The 18,187-nt window shown below is 50.9% G+C and overlaps 1 long non-coding RNA gene across 2 annotated transcripts; it reads right to left on the reverse strand.

Annotated features, from left to right (window-relative positions):
- Positions 1–734: 734 nt before the first annotated feature.
- Positions 735–10,740, reverse strand: LOC128101800 (uncharacterized). Of its 2 annotated transcripts, none has more exons than XR_008215189.1 (4): positions 10,556–10,740; positions 3,786–9,994; positions 3,031–3,100; positions 735–2,654 (listed from the first exon to the last, which is right to left on the reverse strand). It is a non-coding gene; the product is annotated as an uncharacterized LOC128101800 (long non-coding RNA). The 2 variants fall into 2 exon arrangements; XR_008215188.1 differs by having other exon boundaries at positions 735–2,736.
- Between the last annotated feature and the right edge of the window lie 7,447 nt (positions 10,741–18,187).

Consider the following 18,187-nt stretch of genomic DNA (forward strand, 5'->3'; position numbering starts at 1 on the left):
CCCCTACATCGCACTCCTGGAAATCAGGAAATGCCATTTATTTATTTACTATTTATTGTGCCAAGGGTGGAACCCAGAATCTCCTGTATGCTGGGAAGCCCACTGCCACTGAGTCCCCAGCCAGAAACCATGTTCTAGAGACATGGACTTTGCTTATTTGGTGCCTCAGTTTCCCCACTAGCAAAATGGGAAGAATAATAGCTCTTCTGCCCTCCTCCCCCTCCTGGATGAAATGACACATTTATGAAAGATTCTGAAGGAAGTGGCCAGGTGCAGCCATCTTCTGTATATGTACATGTGTGTGTTTAGATGGGTACGTGTGTGCATGATTGTCTTCTCATGTGTGTGTCAATGTGGGTGCACATGTGAGTGCTTGTGTGTGTGGAGATCAGAGGCTGATAGTGGAGGATCTTCCTCTTGCCAAATTTTATTAAATATTTACCTTTAAAAACGTGATGTGTATGAGGGTCCTGGCCCCCGTTTTGGGTAACTGTTACCTTGCTTGCTGACCTTGACCTTGATATCCTCCCTATGCTAATTCCCTGCCGGGTTCCACACTCCTGAATGCTTAAGGGAAGTTCCTTGTCTGTGTATCCTGCATAATGGGCGTTAACAGCTTAGATGCAAGATTGTAAAACATCTGTAGTGAACTTCTGCCCTCCGGGGTTCTCCCATTGTGCTGTAAGCCTGTATTTAAGACCTCCTCCCTCCTTCAATAAACAGCATTCAGCATTAAAAAAAAATGAGATAAATATTTATTTATTTAAAACAAAAAAATGTGATGTGTGTGAATGAGTGTTTCATCTGAATGTATGTCTGAGCACCACATGTGTACAGCACCTACAAAGGTCAGAACAGCATCAGAAGTGTCAGATCCCCTGGAACTGGAGTTAGGGATGGTTGTGCAGCCATGTGCTGGGAACCAAACCCAGGCCCTCTTCAAGAATAGCAAACGTTCTTAACCGCTTTCCAGCCTCACCACCTTATTTTTTGAGACACAATCTCTCACTAAACCTGGGTCTTGGGTGGACTGCATGGTCAGTTGGCCACAAAAATCCTCCTCTCTAGCCTCTGTCTCCCAGTGATGGGGTTACAATGCCCCGCTACACTTCCTCTTTCTAGTGCTGGGATTACAGTGAGGCGTGCTGCTACACTTCCTCTGTCTCCCAGTGCTGGGGTTACAGTGCCCTGCTACACTTCCTCTGTCTCCCAGTGCTGGGGTTACAGTACCCTGCTACACTTCCTCTGTCTCCCAGTGCTGGGGTTACAGTACCCTGCTACACTTCCTCTGTCTCCCAGTGCTGGGGTTACAGTACCCTGCTACACTTCCTCTGTCTCCCAGTGCTGGGGTTACAGTGCCCTGCTACACTTCCTCTGTCTCCCAGTGCTGGGGTTACAGTGCCCTGCTACACTTCCTCTGTCTCCCAGTGCTGAGGTTACAGTGCCCTGCTACACTACACCTGCCTGCCGGGGATCTGAACTCAACTCTTCAGACCTACACAAGGAGTATCTCACCTACTGAGCATACCTCCAGTCCGACCCATCCACTTTTCCTCTAAGGGCTGGGGAGACAGGGACAGGATGGGGTGAGTTCCAGATGCTATGTTCTCCTGTCCCTTCAGTTTCTATGACATTAGTGCATCCAGAGACCGGGGCCTCTGGGACTACACCCAGACCTTGGTGGCTTTCCGAAGGCTCATGGGACACGTCATGTGTCAGCTTACGAATACCTGCCACCCACTGGTGGGGTCAGGGACGTGGGAGCCCAGTGGTTAAGGGTTTGGGCACATGGCATTCTTGGGTTCAAGTCCTGACTCTCCCACTTACTACTGGAGTGGGCCTTGGGCAAGTTACTTAGCCCCTCCGAGCCACAATGCTCCCAGATGTCAGGAATTTTATAGACAACCTGCCCAGCTGTAGACAGCCGCTCCCTGACTTGCACTAGGCAAGCTTGATGCCTGCGCCCAACAGGGGCTTATGGGGATCCCCCAAGGCCCCCCGACCATAAGGAAGAATGGACAACACCTAACTTGCCAGGTGTTTCTTGCAGAACAATGGAACGGGCTGAAGGCCTGTGGAAGCTAGAGAATGGAGTGAGGGTGTACAAATACCCATGACGAGGCTTAGATGCTGTGCCTCCTGGGTGTGAGTTCCAGGGAACAGAGGGTGTGTCTCTGGAACGTGCTGTTCTTGGCAAAGCAAAAGCAGAGTGGACTGCCTGGACTGCCCTCCCCACATGCAGGCTCCTGAAGCTGCGCGGCAGCCTGCTGTCTCCAGCGTAGCTTCATTGGCTAAAGCACATCACAGGCTATGGCTGGTGTCGGGGTGTCTGGGTGAGGCAGGGGGAACTCAGCCCGCCCCATGGAGACAGGACAGGCCTGGATAAGTCTCATCACAGCAGAAAGGGACAATGACCAACCTACTTGCCATCTGCCATCTTGGTTGCCAATAGCAACACCTCTCTCATGGTGGGTTAAAGATGGCCACAGACTCTTTGTCATCCCCGTATCCAGACACGGGGCTCCTCCTCGTTTGATCTGAGCTGGCCTGGAGCTGGTTCTGAACAGAGGATGCGGCAGGAGCTGTGCCATGGGCATCTCCACAGCTCAGAGTGTTTTTCCCCTCGGAGCCAGCCACTTCTAGAAACGTGTCACCTGTGTGCAAGCCAGGAGAGTCGCTTGGAACAAGACAGATGCCAGAGATGAGACACGAAAGGGCCAGATGCATGAAGTACGCCTGTGGGGACCAGCAACCCAGCCACTCAGTAAACAACACCCAGCAAATGACCCTAGTGACACTTGTCTTGATGAGAGAGAGACATGAACATGGGGGCAGGGAGGTTTGTGGTCTCAGCTTGCCGGGGCGAGGCACTGGGGCCCGCCCACCCATCAGCACCTCGGCCTGTAGCCTGGTGGGAGATGAGACTTTTGACAAGGTGAGTTAAAACCAAGATGCTGAGCTGGACCCGAATCTAGGATGTGCTTATAAAAAGAGGAAGGACCAGGAGGGCTTAGTTGGTAGAGTACTTACTGGGCAAGCTTGAAGACCTGAGTTCAGATTTCCAGTTCCCACATAAGAAACAAGCTGTCCTGGTGCACACCTGTAACCCCAGAAGGTGGGTGGAGTCAGGAGGATTCCCAGAGCTCAAGGGCCAGCCAGTCTAGCCAAATTGGTGAGCTCCAGGTTCAAGGAGAGACCTTGCCTCAAAAAAATAAGGTGTGGAGTGGAAGACCTCAGCCTCAGACTACCTAAGAGGCCTCAGAAGAGACCTACCCTGACAGCTTGGCATGATGGTTCATGCCCACCATCCCACTTGGAGGCTGGAAGTTGAGGAAGGAGGATCAGGAATTGAGGGTCAGCCTTGGCTGCATAGTTAGTTTGCAGCCAGTCTGGGCTACATGAGACCCTGTCCCATGGAACAAAAGGAGAGGAGCTGGAGAGATGGCTCTGTGGTTAAGAGTACTGGCTGATAATTTTCTTCCTCCCTCCCTCTTTCCCTCCCTCCTTCCCTCCCTCCTTCCTTCCCTTCCTTCCTTCCCTCCCTATTTCCCTCCCTCCCTTCCTTCCTTCCTTCCTTCCTTCCTTCCTTCCTTCCTTCCTTCCTTCCTTTTCTTCCTTTCTTCCCTCCCTCCTTCCTTCTTTCCTTTGTTCCTGTAGCAGAGGACCAAACCCAGGGCATTGAGTTTGCTAGGCAAACATTCTACCACTAAGCTAAATCCCCAATCCCATTTTCTGCTCTTGCAGAGGACTTAGAGTCAGTTCCCAGCATGCACATGGAGGCTCACAACTGTGGGTAACTCCAGTTCCAAGGGATCCAGTGTTCTCCTCTGGCCTCTTAGGGTACCAGGCATGCTGATGGCACACAGATATACATGCAGGCAAGCACTCATACACCTAAAAATAAATAAACAGGGGGGTGGGGACGAGGAGGAAGAAGAAGGGAAGGAAGGAAGGAAGGAAGGAAGGAAGGAAGGAAGGAAGGAAGGAAAGAAGATCTTAAAGGGAATCCACCTGCTGGGTGTGGTAGGCATGCCTTTAATCCCTGCACAGAGTCGGATCTCTGTGAGTTTGAGGCTAGCCTGATCTACACAGTGAGTTCCAGGAAACCAAGGCTATTTAGTGAGACGTTTTCTCAAAAAACAAAAACACAGAACCTCACTTTGGTGACACCTTGATCCTGCTCTTCCAGCCTCTGGAACCGGAAGAGATGGTCTAAGCATTCAGTCTGTGGTATTATTTCTGGCGGCCATGGCTGTCCAATCACACTGGGCCAGCAATAAATGTGGAAGGAAATTAATGCCCCCCTCTAAGTTCCCCACTAAAACAGGAAATATTGCCCCTTTATGAGTCCAACTCCATATCTAGCTGAGGATAACCTTGAACACTTTTATTTTAAGACAAGGTTTTATTATGTAGCTCTGGCTGTCCTGGAACTCACTCTCTCTCTCTCTCTGCAGACCAGGCTGGACTTGAACTCACAGAGATCCACCTGCCTCTGCCTCCCAAGTGCTGAGCAACCTGTTAGCTTCTTCTCACACACACACCCCGTCCCGCCGCCAAGTGTTTCAGGAATTATCCCTCCAGATTTGATCTGGGAGGCTCTGAGCCCCTCAGGGCTTTGTCTTCCTGTTTCATTGATAATATTATTTCATCACTTATTTGTGTACTGATTATTTGTTTGTTTATTGCAGTGCTGGAGAGGAACTCAGGGCAGGAAGGTGCTGTACTTCTGAGCTCCATTCCAATCCCTGGTGGCTTCATTGTCTAAGTCTCACTATTTAGCCCAGGCTACCCCCGAGTGGGATCCTCTTGCCGAAGCCTGGGATGACAGGCAGGTGACACCTGGACACATCAACCTCAACAAAGAGTGTGATGACCACACCAGGCAGGACCTCTACCCCAGAGAGAGTGCTGACCGAACTCACACTGAGCATGTCTTTGTCCTGTTGTTTCTCTGGTCTAGAATGTTCTTTATTGACTGGCTTTATGGACGGCTTTGAAAAGCCTCTACAGATAGTTTAAAATTCACGATTGGGCTTCTCCAACAATGCATTTCTGGGGACACAGATGAAGTTAAAATTAAAACTCCTATCTGCTCCAAGATCGTGTCATGTGTTCCAAGCACAGATATGTCAGGAGTCTTACTAAAATGTCATTTGTCACTTGGATTTTGTAGACGCAGTTCACTGCCAGAGGGGCCAGGACTGTGTCTGTCCGTCTGCTTTCAGAAAATGGCCAAACTCCAGGCCTGGCCCTGGCTTCTCACTCTGGTGGGAGCAGGTGAGCTGTAGGACTGGCAGGATGGGACCTGCCCCAGCTGCTCCCAGCTGGAGGTTGGCACCAGGTCATCATGCTCTTGGGGTTGTCTCTGAATGCACCATGGACTTGGGCCTCTAGACACTGGCTGCTGGGATCTCCACTTAGTGCAGGCTGATCTTGAACACACTGTGTAGCTGAGGATGAACTTGAACTCCTGAGTCCTTCTACCTCTACTCTCCCAGTGCTGGATTACAGGCACTTACCATGTCCTGTTTACACAGCTCTGAGGATGGAACTCAGGACTTCATGCATGCTAGCAAGTGCTACACCCACGGAACTGCATCCCTGATCCTCTTTCACTGGGCAGATATAAGCACCAGATGCACTTTCAACTCTGAAAATGTAGAATTTCTGCATCTCCTCTTGGCTTGCAAGCAGGCTACCTCCTCAGAAGCCATATGCCCTCTCTCCTCCCAGGGCCCTCCGAGACACAGCCTGCCCCTTGGGTGACTGCTAAACACCAGTCAGCCCCACACACCACAGTTCCACAGAGACACTTATTTCCCAGATCTGGGAAGTTAAGATCAAGGATCAGCAGATCAGTGTCCCTCTCAGGAGGAAAGGTCTGCCTGGACCCTGCCCCTTGGCTTGTAGACTGCGAAGACCGCTGTCCACAGCTTTCCCTGTGTCCCAGTTTCTCTTCTAAGGATCATATAAGAGCCTGGTACATGAGCTCACTGTGGTCATAAAAGGCTACACTGCCTCCACATTCAGTCATTCAGTGACATGGCGGGGCTAAGGGCATCAGTGTACGCATTCTATGGATTGAATCCCAGATAACGAAACATGAGATAAAAAGTGATCAGGTGTGTCAGCTATTTCATTACCTCAATCTCTTCAGCTAAAGCCACAGAAGACCATCAGCTTTGCGGTCCCTCCCTTCTCCCTCCCTCCCTTCCTTCTGAGACACTGTCTCATGTAGCTGGGAATTTGTTGATTGTCTTGGGTGGCTTTACCTGCCTCTATCTCTCAAGTGTTGAGATCACAGTGTCATCCACCAACCTGGTCTATGTGGCACTGGGAACTGAACCCAGGGCTTTGTGGATGCTAGATAAGCACTTTACCAACTGAGATGCACCCTCAGCCCTGTTTTGTTTGAGAGAAAGGATTTCATTCAGCCTAGGCTAGCTAGTCTTGAATTATTTAGCCAGAGGCAGCCTTGAACTTCTGATCTTCCTGCCCCCACCTCCCATGCACAGGTTTTGTTTCCTTATTTGCTTTTGTTTGTGTGTGTGTGTGTGTTTATAATTTATTTTTATTCTATGTTCATTGGTGTTTTGCCTGCATGAATGTCTGTGAGGATGTCAGAAGCCCTGGAACTGTAGTTACAGACAGGTGTGAGCTGCCATGTGGTTCTGGGAATTGAACCTGGATTCTCTGGAAGAGCAGCCAGTGCTTTTAATCACTGAGCCATATCTCTACAGCTTTGAAATTCTCATAGCCAGGAGTTTTATTGAGTATTTCTTGCTGTGTAACACAGACTATCAACTTTATTGCCTTCAGTAAGTGTCTCCTTGTTATCTATTGTCTGTCTCCTAGAGCCCATGCCACACATTTGCTTTGGTGGCCTACTACTTCTAAGTACCATTTTCTGTGATGGTAAACTTTTGCTAGGTTATGCTTCATAACAAACACCACCTGACTAACAGTAGGTTCCCATGATCAAAGTTTGATTGTACTCAGGTTTAGCATTGGTTGCACTTTGGCTACCCTTGCCTATCACTCTGCCACACACACACACACACACACACACACACACACACACACACACACACACAGTTTCTATTCAGGAATCTAGACTGAGGGCAGAACTCACAGAGTATATCCCTCAGAGAAAAGACCCAGTATGTTTCAAGTCAAACTGTGCTGAGCTTTTAAAGCCTCCACCATGCGCTGGCATGTAGCTACCTCTGCTTGTGTTTCATTTCATACAAGTTGCATGAGCACATACCAGTTACTCCTGAGTTTGTTCTTTTGTTTTGTTGTGTGTGTATGTGAGTGTTTGCCTAATATGTTTAATATCACAACTCTTTGTCATTTTCATCTTACAGATGAGGTAACTGAGGCCCAGAGAGGTTAGAAAGGTGTATTGAAAGGTGTACTGAGAAGTGACAACATCCTTCAGTGGACAGAGGACAGACACACAGAGTGGTGTGGTAGTTTGAATGAGAAATGTCCCTTGTAGCCTCATGTGTTTGAACACTTGGTTTCTGGTTGATGACCCTGTTTGGGGAACTTTAGGAAGTGGAACCTTGCTTGAGGAATACATCACTGGGGATGGGGCTTGAGAATTTGCAGTCTACCTTCCCCAAGTTCTCCCTCAATGCTTCCTATGTGAAGCTGAGATGTGATCTCTCCATTTCCTGCTCCTAGACATTGTGGTCATCTAGCTCTTTGGAACCAGAAGCTAAAACAAACTCTTACTTAATCTGCCTTTGATCATGGCATTTTATCACAGCAACAGATAAGCAACTAATACAGGTGGTTTGGGATGCTGCACTCAAATAGAGAGATAGGCATACACATGTGTACATGCACATACATTTATATATGTGCACAGGTGCACATGAATGTATATGCAGATGTGACATGCAAGAACATACAGATGTCCACACTGGCATACAGAGAAAAACACATACACCACAGTCTCTGTACTGAGGAGGTGACAGTATGGCTCCCTGGGACTTTGCAATGGGCTGTGGTCTTTGCATGGACTCCTTGTGAGTCCTCAGAACCCCTGCCTGGTGAGGAAGTTGCTGCCAACATTCATATTTGCAGGCTGGCAAACTGAAGCTACAAGGAGCCGGCTACCGAGTCAGGCGACAAACTTAGAGCTTGGGGCTTCCTGCCCTCCTCCTCCGTGGGCCCAAGCTCCCACGTGGACTGAGGTGGCCCCAAGTTCATGGGGAAGGGGAGGGAGGGTGCCTGAAGGACCCTCACTACACCCTGTTCTCAACCATGCTCGACCCTTTCCAGACTGTGTGCACTGCCATGGGCAGCTCTGCCATGGGCAGCTCTGCCTGCCCCTGGGTCCCTGGGATCTGAGGGCCTTCCTTACCACGGTGGACTTCCAGTCCCTGCTATGCTGGCTCTCCTGAGGCCATTTCTCTCATTGGGTCTGGCTCTAGAAAAAGCCTAGCCTGCCTCTTGCCTATGAAAGGAGATGAAGCTTCCCAGAGCTGCTTGCCCCCTCCCCTCCCTTGTTCCTGCAGGGGTCGTTGATGGCTCCAAAGACCCCTCCTATGTGAAAGCAGCTTGTTTTCAGAGGCTTGGGGGTTAGAGGACAAGTTTGGACACAATCTATATGTGTCCCCATCTATTGGGGATCAGGTACTATACGCAGATAATGTGTGACCAATGGAGTATTAGTAACTACGAAGAAAAATGAGGTGTAATAAATTGCCAAATAATATATAGTATTGGCTAATTTTTATATAAATAAGGCTTTTTTTTTGTTTTTGTTTTTCAAGACAGGGTTTCTCTGTGTAGCTTTGCGCCTTTCCTGGAACTCACTTGGTAGCCCAGGCTGGCCTCGAACTCACAGAGATCGCCTGCCTCTGCCTCCCGAGTGCTGGGATTAAAGGCTTGCGCCACCACCGCCCGGCTAAATAAGGCTTTTTAAGTGTTCCGAATGGATGGAAAATTCCAACCACACTTGCTTTTCCTTGTCTCTACTGTTTTCCCATCTCCCCCAGCAGGCAACCCTTCCAAGTGCTTGGATGTGACTCAGTTAGGACTGAGAAGCCCCTGAGAGAGACTTCCTGCCTGGGAAGGAGGAACAGGACCAGGGACACAGGACCACATCAGTGAAGAAAGAGGGGCATTTTGGATGTTCTGCTCTGCTAGGGACTGTGCTTGCCTGAACACTGGAGGTCCCACGAAATCCTCATCTCACCAGGGCCTTTGGGGAGTAGATGCCGCCATCTTTTCCTAGGGTTCCGTGTCTCAGCTGCAAGGCCTCCTTGGAGACAGAAGCCCCAAGAAGCCACGGAGACTGGAGGCAGAGGGAAAAAGAGTGGGGCTGGATAGGAACAGAGTTGACATCCCCAGGCAGCACAGGCCTAGACACCCAGCCCTGCCACACTCGCTCCCCCGCCCCCCGGAAGGTGCCTAACCTGCCCTGTGAAGGTCAGAGAAGGGCCAGGGGTGTGGGTAAGAGGGAGGGGGGTGTGGGTAAGACGGGGGGGGGGGGGGGTCACTGAGCTGGAGAGCCTTGGGTCTGACCGCTCCTTCTCCACTCCCTGAGTTGCTATGCGCTCCAGATACTCCCAGCCTCCCTCCTGGTCTCAGTCAGCCATTGTGTGACCTTGACCTTGCAAATCTCCAGAACTCAGTTTCGGGGCTCAGTGTCCCCATCTGCTCAGGAAGGGCCTTGTCCCGCCGTTCCCTCAGTCCATTTTAGACTTGAGTGGGGAGAGGTTGGCAGGAGTTTCCCGGAACTGGGGCAAATTTAGGGGCTATGGTTGCTTTCTGGGGTGAAATGTGGTGCCTCAAGACACCACCCCTCTGCACCCAGCAGCCCCAGCTGCCACCCAGAGCCCTTGCCGTGGCGGGGCAGTCCCTGTGCAGACCGCTGGCCTCTCCCCACCGGTCCCGGCGGGCGGTGGGAGCTGGAGATGTAAATGCGCTCAGCCTCCTTTCTTCTAAACGCCGCCGAAACCAGCCTTGACAGGCTCTGAAAATAAATGGCACCGACTCGCTGGGATTTCAAATTCCGTGATTAAGGGCTGAAGCAAACACTTTCCCTCCCTCCCGCCCGCCCGCCGCCCTCCCTCCGTGGGCTGATAGCGCTGGCGGCCGGGACAGCTTCTTGCGCGCCTGCCAGCAGCTCCGATAGCAGCCGCCAGCGCGCCGCTCCGGGCTGTTTATCAGCGGCACTCACGCCGCTTCAAATCCCTGCTCGGCCTGCACGCGCGCCCGCCGGCACTCACTCACTCACACGGGCGCATGCATGCACATACCTGCACGGATGCACACGGGCGCACAGGCACGAGGCTCGTGTGCACAGAAAAGGCATGCACGCGTGCACACAAGGCATCGTGCATGCATGCATGCACGCATGCACGCACACTGGCCCATCTGCCTGTGCACACACAGGACACATGCACATTTGCACACATAAGCACCATGCATGCATGCACACCAGCCCACATGCATGCAGGTGTGCACACACAGAACACATGCACACATGTACACAAGGCACCCTGCAGGTATGCACACCTGCGTGCACACTCACACACAAGTCCTGGTAGGGCTTTATCTATACTCCAACCCCAGGAGAGCTGCAGAGTTGAGGGTTAGGAGAGGGAAGGCAGGAGGAAAGGAGGGCAAGAGCGGAGCTGGGAGAGGCTCTGAGCTCATGGTCGCTTGGATACCTTGGAGAGCCAAGTCCAGGCAGCTGCAGTGCAGCAACAGCCCAAGCCTCCCTCCCCACCCCACTGACTGCTCCCACCCAGGGACTCTGAACTACCCCACCCTCTCTCCTCTCAGCTGAGATTCTGTGACTGGTGTGTGGTGGTGGTGGTGGTGGTGGTGGTGGTGTAGGAGGTGGCTGAGCTCTCCTGCTAGTCTCTACAATAGGCATTCCTGGCTGCTAGGAGACAGGCCAGCTCTCTTCTGGTCAGTCTGGAAGCCAGGAGCTTGCACAAGATGTGTCTCACGGATGACAAGTGAGAGCTTTGACCTTCCCTGGAGAGGCAGGGCTGATGGGGTGGCAAATGGAGACACCACCTCCCCAGCTCCCAGATACTACATCAGTGATGTCCTCCCCACATCCACCATCAGCCTCTTCCAGACTCTGCTGATGCCCTGGATAACATGCCACTGGGTGCCAGGTGGAGGGGGCTCCCCTGCCCAGGGGGCCACTCCCATCTCACCAGGAGTGACACTGGCTGGACTCAGAGGCACAGCCTTAAAGAACCCGCTCAGAAGAGAAGCAGGCACAGCTGCCTGGGTGACCTCTGGGTGCACACACCCATGACCTTCTAGCATCACCCACACTGGAGTAGCAACAGACAGATGGCAGGGACCCCCTCAGCACCCACCAAAGCCCGTCCCTATAGTCCTATAGGACAACTCTGAGTCATGCCCATTTCACACCATTTTATAGAAGGGGAAGCCGAGGCTCTGAAAGCAGAGCCACTTACCCAAACTCACCTATCTGGGAAGAGTCAGACTCCAACTGACTCATTTTACCCCCAAAGTAGCGATGTCCCAGAAACTTGATTTTGTTGTGTGTGTTAGAGATGGAGCCCATGCACGTTCAAAGCCACATAGATACTCAGATTCCAATGAGGATCTATGAGAGCCACATTTCTGGTATAGTAGCTCAGATCCTGGGGAGTCTTTTTACTTATTTTTAATTTTATTTGTGAATAGATGTCCTGTTTGTGTGTGCATGTTGGAGGCCAGAGTTTAGTCTCAATGTCATTCTTCAGAAGCTGTCTACCTTATTTTAATTTTATTATTATTATTATTAATTTGGTTGGTTGGTTTTTGTTGTTGTTGTTTGTTTGTTTTTGTTTTTGAGTCTGGGTTTCTCTGTGTAGCCCTGGCTATCCTCGAACTCATTCTGTAGACCAGGCTGGCTTTGAACTCAGAGAGCCACCTGCCTCTGCATCCCAAGTGCTGGGCTTAAAGGCATTTGCCACTACAACCCAGCTTATTATTATTTTTTAAATTTTTTTTTGTTTACTTATTGTGTGTGTGTGTGTGTGTGTGTGTGTGTGTGTGTGTGTGTGTGTGTGTGAGATATGTGTGTACCCAAGGATGCCAGAAGAGGGCGCTGGATCTCCTAGAGCTGGAGTTGCAGGTGGCGTGAGCTGCTGTGCCTAGTTCTTTATATACATGCTGGGCTCTGAACTCAAGCACTCATGCTGGCACACCAAACACTTTACCTAGGGGCCATCTCTCTAGGCCCTGGTCACTGAGTCTTGAAGTAATCTTAAATTCAGAATGGGCTGCTTTTACCCTCAAGTGATTGAGACTGGGGCCAGTGACCCTGCTCTGTCCAGTGGGAGCCTCCAGAAACAGGAACCCGAGAATGCAGGGAGGGAGGAAAGGGACATTCTCAAGACCACAAAGCAGGGTATTTTGTAAGGCAACATGCTCCGTCACCCGTCTGCCACAGATGCAGACACTCTGGGGACTGGGTAGCCAGGCTGAATGAAGGAAAACTCTGATCACTTCAGTGAGTCTCCACCTTCCTTTCTTCCTCCATTCCTTTCCTCTCCTTTTCCTCCTTCTCTTCTTTTCTTTTTTCATTATTTGACTTTATATGTATGGGTGTTTTGCCCATGTGTATGTCAATGCACCACGTGTGTACTTAATGCTGCAGAGGCCCAAAAGAGCGCCACATTCCCGGGAACCGGAGTTACAGATGGTTGTGAACTGCAGTGTTGGGAATGGTGCTGGAATGGAACTGGGTCCTCTGGAAGAGCAGCCAGTGCTCTTAACCGCTGATCCATCTCTCCAGCCCCTCTTAATTTTTTTAAGACAGGGTCTCATCTGGTCCAGGCTGGCCTGGAACCCAATTGTAGCTGAGAATGGCCTTGAACTTCTGGACTTTGCATGCCCTAAGAACAGTGAGTCAGAGTCTAGCTGTCCTCCCATGCACACACAGACCGTTAGACCTTATCCACTGTTCTTAGAGTCCTCGTGCCTCTGGGGGTCTGGCATTGTACACCCCACACTGGAAAAACAATGGTTTCCCTTTGCAGACATCCAACAGCAGGCAGGGGATGTCTCTGGGACTGTTAACTGGGGAGTCAGCTCTGGAAAGAAGACAGAGTTCTGGGGGTCCTGGTGACACAGGAGAGCCTGGAGTCCCACTCAACTGCACACTGTGGGCAGAGGAAGATGAGTGGGTCCCAGACAGTCAGGGGTGCACAGGAAATTTGAAGATGGACAAGGAAGGCTACCACCATGAACTCACTGTGGAGCCTTTCCAGACCAAGCCTCTTGTCTGAACTTCTACTATAGAATCCAGAAAAACTGAAGTTTCAGTTAGGCATCCCTTGCAGCTAGGGTGCCCCAGCTCTGGGCAATGGAATAAAGGCAGAAGAATTTCCTTCCTGAATCTAAAGGCAAAATTTCATGGAAAATAACCTTCACCTTATTCTTTTTATTTCTGATTAGAATGTGGATGTGATAGAGGTGTAGTACTACGAGGACAAAAGCCAGACATTAAGACTGGTCGAGCAGGAAGCCAGATGTGCCTGTACCTTTCGTACCGAGGCTGCCAAACTTCTCAGCATTCTGCATACACAGGTAAAAACTCTGCTTGAACTGTGTGTAGCCCAGTGAAAGGCCCAGGAGACTCACCAATCTTGGGGCCAGAGGGAGGATCCTGGACCCTGCAGGTCACACTAGAAGAGGAGTGGCAAGGCCCAAACTGTGGGCCAGACCCCTGCTGCTGCAGTGTCCCAGGACAGGCGTCCCTGAGCCTGCCGGTGCACAGCTGAGACGACCCCTCCCGTGTGGGAGGCAAGACCAAGTACAGGAGAGTAACCGTCTCGTCTGGGATACAAGCTTCATATTTCAGGGGCTTTATAATACAATTGGTTTCATGAAGAGATGTGGATATTGGCAAGTAACTAATTATTAGTTTATTTATAGACAGGGTCTCGCTATGGAGCTCAGGCTGGCCTGGAACTCACCGCATAGCCCTGATTCACGCTTTCATAGCAAGCAGCTTACCTGCTGAGTTGTTTTGTTAGTCCCTGCTGATGGAATTTTTAATATCGTAGTTTTTTATCTTATTTCATCCGTTTTTATAGTTACTGTTATTGAAGTTTGTTTGATTATTTGTGCGTGTTTATGTTGAGTGCACGTGTGCCGTGGGGCACATGTGGAGGTCAGAGCACAGCGTAAGGGAGTCGGTTCTCTCCTTCCGCCCTGTGAGTCTACACAGATACAACTCAAGGCATCACGAGGCTTTCCCGCAAGCATCTCTAGTTTATGACTGAGCCATCTTGCCAGCCCTGTGCATTCTGTTTTTCTGAACATCCTTCTCTAAAGAAAAAAAAAAACAAAAACGTGGCGCACGCCTTTAATCCCAGCACTCGGGAGGCAGAGCCAGGCGGATCTCTGTGAGTTCGAGGCCAGCCTGGGCTACCAAGTGAGTTCCAGGAGAGGCGCAAAGCTACACAGAGAAACCCTGTCTCGAAAAACCAAACAAACAAACAAACAAACAAACAAAAAAAAAACAAAACAAAAAAAAAAAACGCATTGCATTGCTGTAAACAGTCAGGGCAGGTAGCAGGGGCAATCAGGCCCGAGGCAGGCAGGTAGGTGATTGAGGGTGTGGGTGGCCCTGAGACACCAGCCTTGGGGTTGTGGGAAGGGCCCTGCTCTGCTATTGCTCTTGCAGTCACTGCTTGCTGATATCATAGGAACAGTGAGTCTCAGTCCCCCAGGAGGATCAGCACACTCATTTCCTGGGGGTTGGAAGGGCCCGTCCCCAACTCAGGCAGGTGGGTCAAGTACATCCACCTGCCCCCAGGCAGACAGCTTGGCAGGTCCATGGATATTATGGACAGTCCCTCTTGGATATTGATCCCAACCATCTGGGAGATGGTGGGGAATTGTGGGAACCCACAGGAAAGTCCAGGCCATCTCTGGGGTCTGCCAGATGTCCAGGAAGCCCTGACATCCCCTCTGCCTCAGGGAGAGGAAGCTGGAGATGCTGGAGAGTCACACTTGGTGCTCAAGCAGGAGATAAAAGCCAGGCTGTGCTCAGCATTTGAAACCCAGAGCAAGCTCAGCTCTGCTCTAATGAGCAGGCGAGGCGCTGCTGCGGCAGGAGGGTGGGAAGGAAGCTGCGGGGTGCAGGGGTGGCAGGGAGCTCTGCCAGACCGCCTTCCCCAGACCGCCTTCCCTGGCCACCCCGGGCATCACCTGTCCCTGAGGATTCCAGTGAGTGTTTCCAAGCAGGACAGAAAGGCATAACTTCTGGGCTGTTCCCGGAGATCACTCCAGTGACTCCTGTGACCAGACTGCACCCCAGGTCCATGCATGGGAGTGCTTGAGATTGCTCTGGGTCCTCTAGGAGGCCCCCCAGGCTCCATATTAAATCATAGGTGGGGATTAGCAGAGGGATGCCTGGTCTTAGGTGAGGCCCGGCTGTAGCACCTACAAAGACACTGAGACTGGCATTCCGACCACCACCTAGTCAGTTATGTCCAGCCTCACCCTCACCCTTAGCTCCAGCTCCTGGCCCAGCCTGTATGCAGGATGCAGCTATGAGTGTCTCTGGATTCTGACTGATGAATCCCAAGTGTTCGGGATGAAAATCTAGGCTGGGTGACCTTGAGCAAGTGGCTTACCCTCTCTGAGCACCAGATTCCTTCCTTTAATGGAAATAGATGCCCGTCTACCATACTGGGAGACGGGGCAGTCAGTAAACAGCAAGACAACACTCTGGTCTGCCGTTTAGAGTGATGGCTGACTTCTTCCGAAAGTTTCCAATGTTTCCTGGCAGGCAATGCTCCTGGGAGCAGCTCCAGATCTCTGGATGTCCAGGGAAGGGTGAGCTTCATTTGCTGTGTGTGTGTGTCTGTGAGTGTGATCAAGTGTGTGTGCATGTGTGTATGTGTGTCTATGGGAGTGGAGTGTGTGTGTGTGTGTGTGTGTGTGTGTGTGTGTGTGTGTGTGTGTGTGTTGGGGGATGTTTGCTTGCTTTTTAAAGGAGCCAGGCCACTCTGCAATCCCAAGCTGGTGGCTACTGAGGGGAGTGGAGCGTAGAAGGGATGTTAATCACTAGAGGACACCCAAACCAGGGGAAGCTGGTAATTGGGGATGTGCTGGGGGAGGGTGGGAGCCTGGTGGCTCAGGCCCACTGGAGCTGCAGCTCACAGCTTCCCTGGGACCAGGGACCGTGGACAGTGAGTGAAGGAAAGAGAGAAAGAGAGGAGCCAGGATGGGCCTGGAGAGAAGCCATCGTGGTGGAGAGAGCCTCAGCCTCCCTGCTTGGGGGATCTGGGTGGGGGAGGTTCTCTGTCTCCTTGCCTGGCCTGGATGTTCCTTCTTGCTGGGGGGTGAGGTGGGAGTTTCCCCGAGCCCACACTGATCAAGACCTATGTTAATTGTGTGTGTGTGTACATGGGTGTGCATGTGCCATGGCATACGAGAGGAGGGCAGAAATAACTTTTGGGAGCTGGTTTTCTGCTTCTGTCACGAGGGACTTGAGGATTGAACTCAGGTCTGCAGGCATGGCAGTGAGCGCCTGTATTGGCTCAGCTCCCTCTTAGTCCTGGGTTCTCCTTTACAATGATGATTGTGTTTTGTCTGTGGCCCACAGTCACTTTCTTTTCTCTTTTTTTTATAAAAGCTGCTGGAGGCTGGGGTCCCAGGGGGCTGGGGTGCAGCCCCCTGGTGAAACTCACCTGGTTAGTGTGAAGTCCTGTGTTTGATCTCCAACACTGGGGTGGGAAGCAGAAACTGAGAGAGAAGGAAGGGAGAGAGAGAGAGAACTGGATGGAGTAATGTACTTCTGTCATCCTGCACTTGGAAGCTGAGGCAGGAGGATCAGGAGTTCAAGGCCAGCCTGGGATCCAAAAGGAGTTTGAGTCCAGCCTGAGCTGCTTTAGAGCTCTTCTCAAACTTGCTGGCTAGTTTTATGTCAACTTGACACAAGCTGAACTTACCTGAGAGCAGTTCAGAGCTCTGGCTGCTCTTCCAGAGGACCAAGGTTCAGTTCCCAGCATCCACATGGCGGCTCACAACTGCCTCTAACTTCAGTTCCAGGGGATCTGAGGTACAAACACAAATGCAGGCAAAGCATATATACTGAAAAGAAGCATTAAGAAATGTTTAAAAAGCCGGGCAGTGGTGGCACATGCTTTAATCCCAGCATTCAGGAGGCTGAGGCAATTGGATATCTGTAAGTTTGAAGCCAGCCTGGTCTATAAAGTGAGTTCCAGGGCAGTCAGGGCTACACAGAGAAACTCTGTCTCGAAAAACCAAAACCAAAAAAAGAAAAAGGAAGAAAGACAGGTAGAAAGAAAATGCCTTTATAATATCGGCTGTAGGCAAATCTGTAAGGTGTTTTCTTTTTCTTTTTTGGTTTTTCGAGACAGGGTTTCTCTGTATAACAACTCTGGCTGTCTTGGAACTCACTCTGTAGACCAGGCTGACCTTGAACTCACAGAGATCCGCCTGCTTCTGCCTCCCAAATGCTGGGATTAAAGGTGTGTGCTATAACCACCTGGCTAAGGTATTTTCTTAATTAGTGGTTGATGTGGGAGGGCCCAGCCCATTGTGGGTGATGCCATCCCTGGGCTAGGGGTACTGGGTTCTATAAGAAAGCAGGCTGGGTAAGCCAGTAAGCAGCATCCCTCCATGGCCTCTGAATCAGCTCCTGCCTCCAGGTTCCTGTCCTGTTTGACTTCCTGTCCTGACTTCCTTCGATGAGGAACAGTTATAAGGAAGTGTGAGCCAAATAAACCCTTTCCTCCCCAATCTGCTTTTTGTTCATGGTGCTTCATTGCAGCAATAGAAATCCTAAGACACAAACAAACAAAAAAACAGAAATCTAGGGCCCAGCTCAGTTAGTGGAGCATTTGTCTAGTATCTATGAGGCCCTGGGTTCCTTTGCCAGCACCACGTAAACCAGTCATATCACATGCCTGTAACCCTTTGGAGGTAGAGGCAGGAGGATCAGTTCAAGGTCATCACTGGTGACATATCAAGTTTGAAGCCAGCCTGAGACACACAAGACTATCTCAAAAGCAATAATAAACAAATAAATAAACAAGGAGTAAGGGGGTGCCCTCATTGTGTGGTTATGTACCAGGAAAGTGGCGGCTGGACAGCCCCTGCCAGTTCTTGGCCCACGTGCAGGGGGCACGCAGAATGCTGATGGCTTCTT

This window comes from Peromyscus californicus, unplaced genomic scaffold, assembly GCF_007827085.1.
Source record: "Peromyscus californicus insignis strain IS unplaced genomic scaffold, ASM782708v3 Scaffold_7__1_contigs__length_154581171, whole genome shotgun sequence".
NCBI lineage: Eukaryota > Metazoa > Chordata > Mammalia > Rodentia > Cricetidae > Peromyscus > Peromyscus californicus.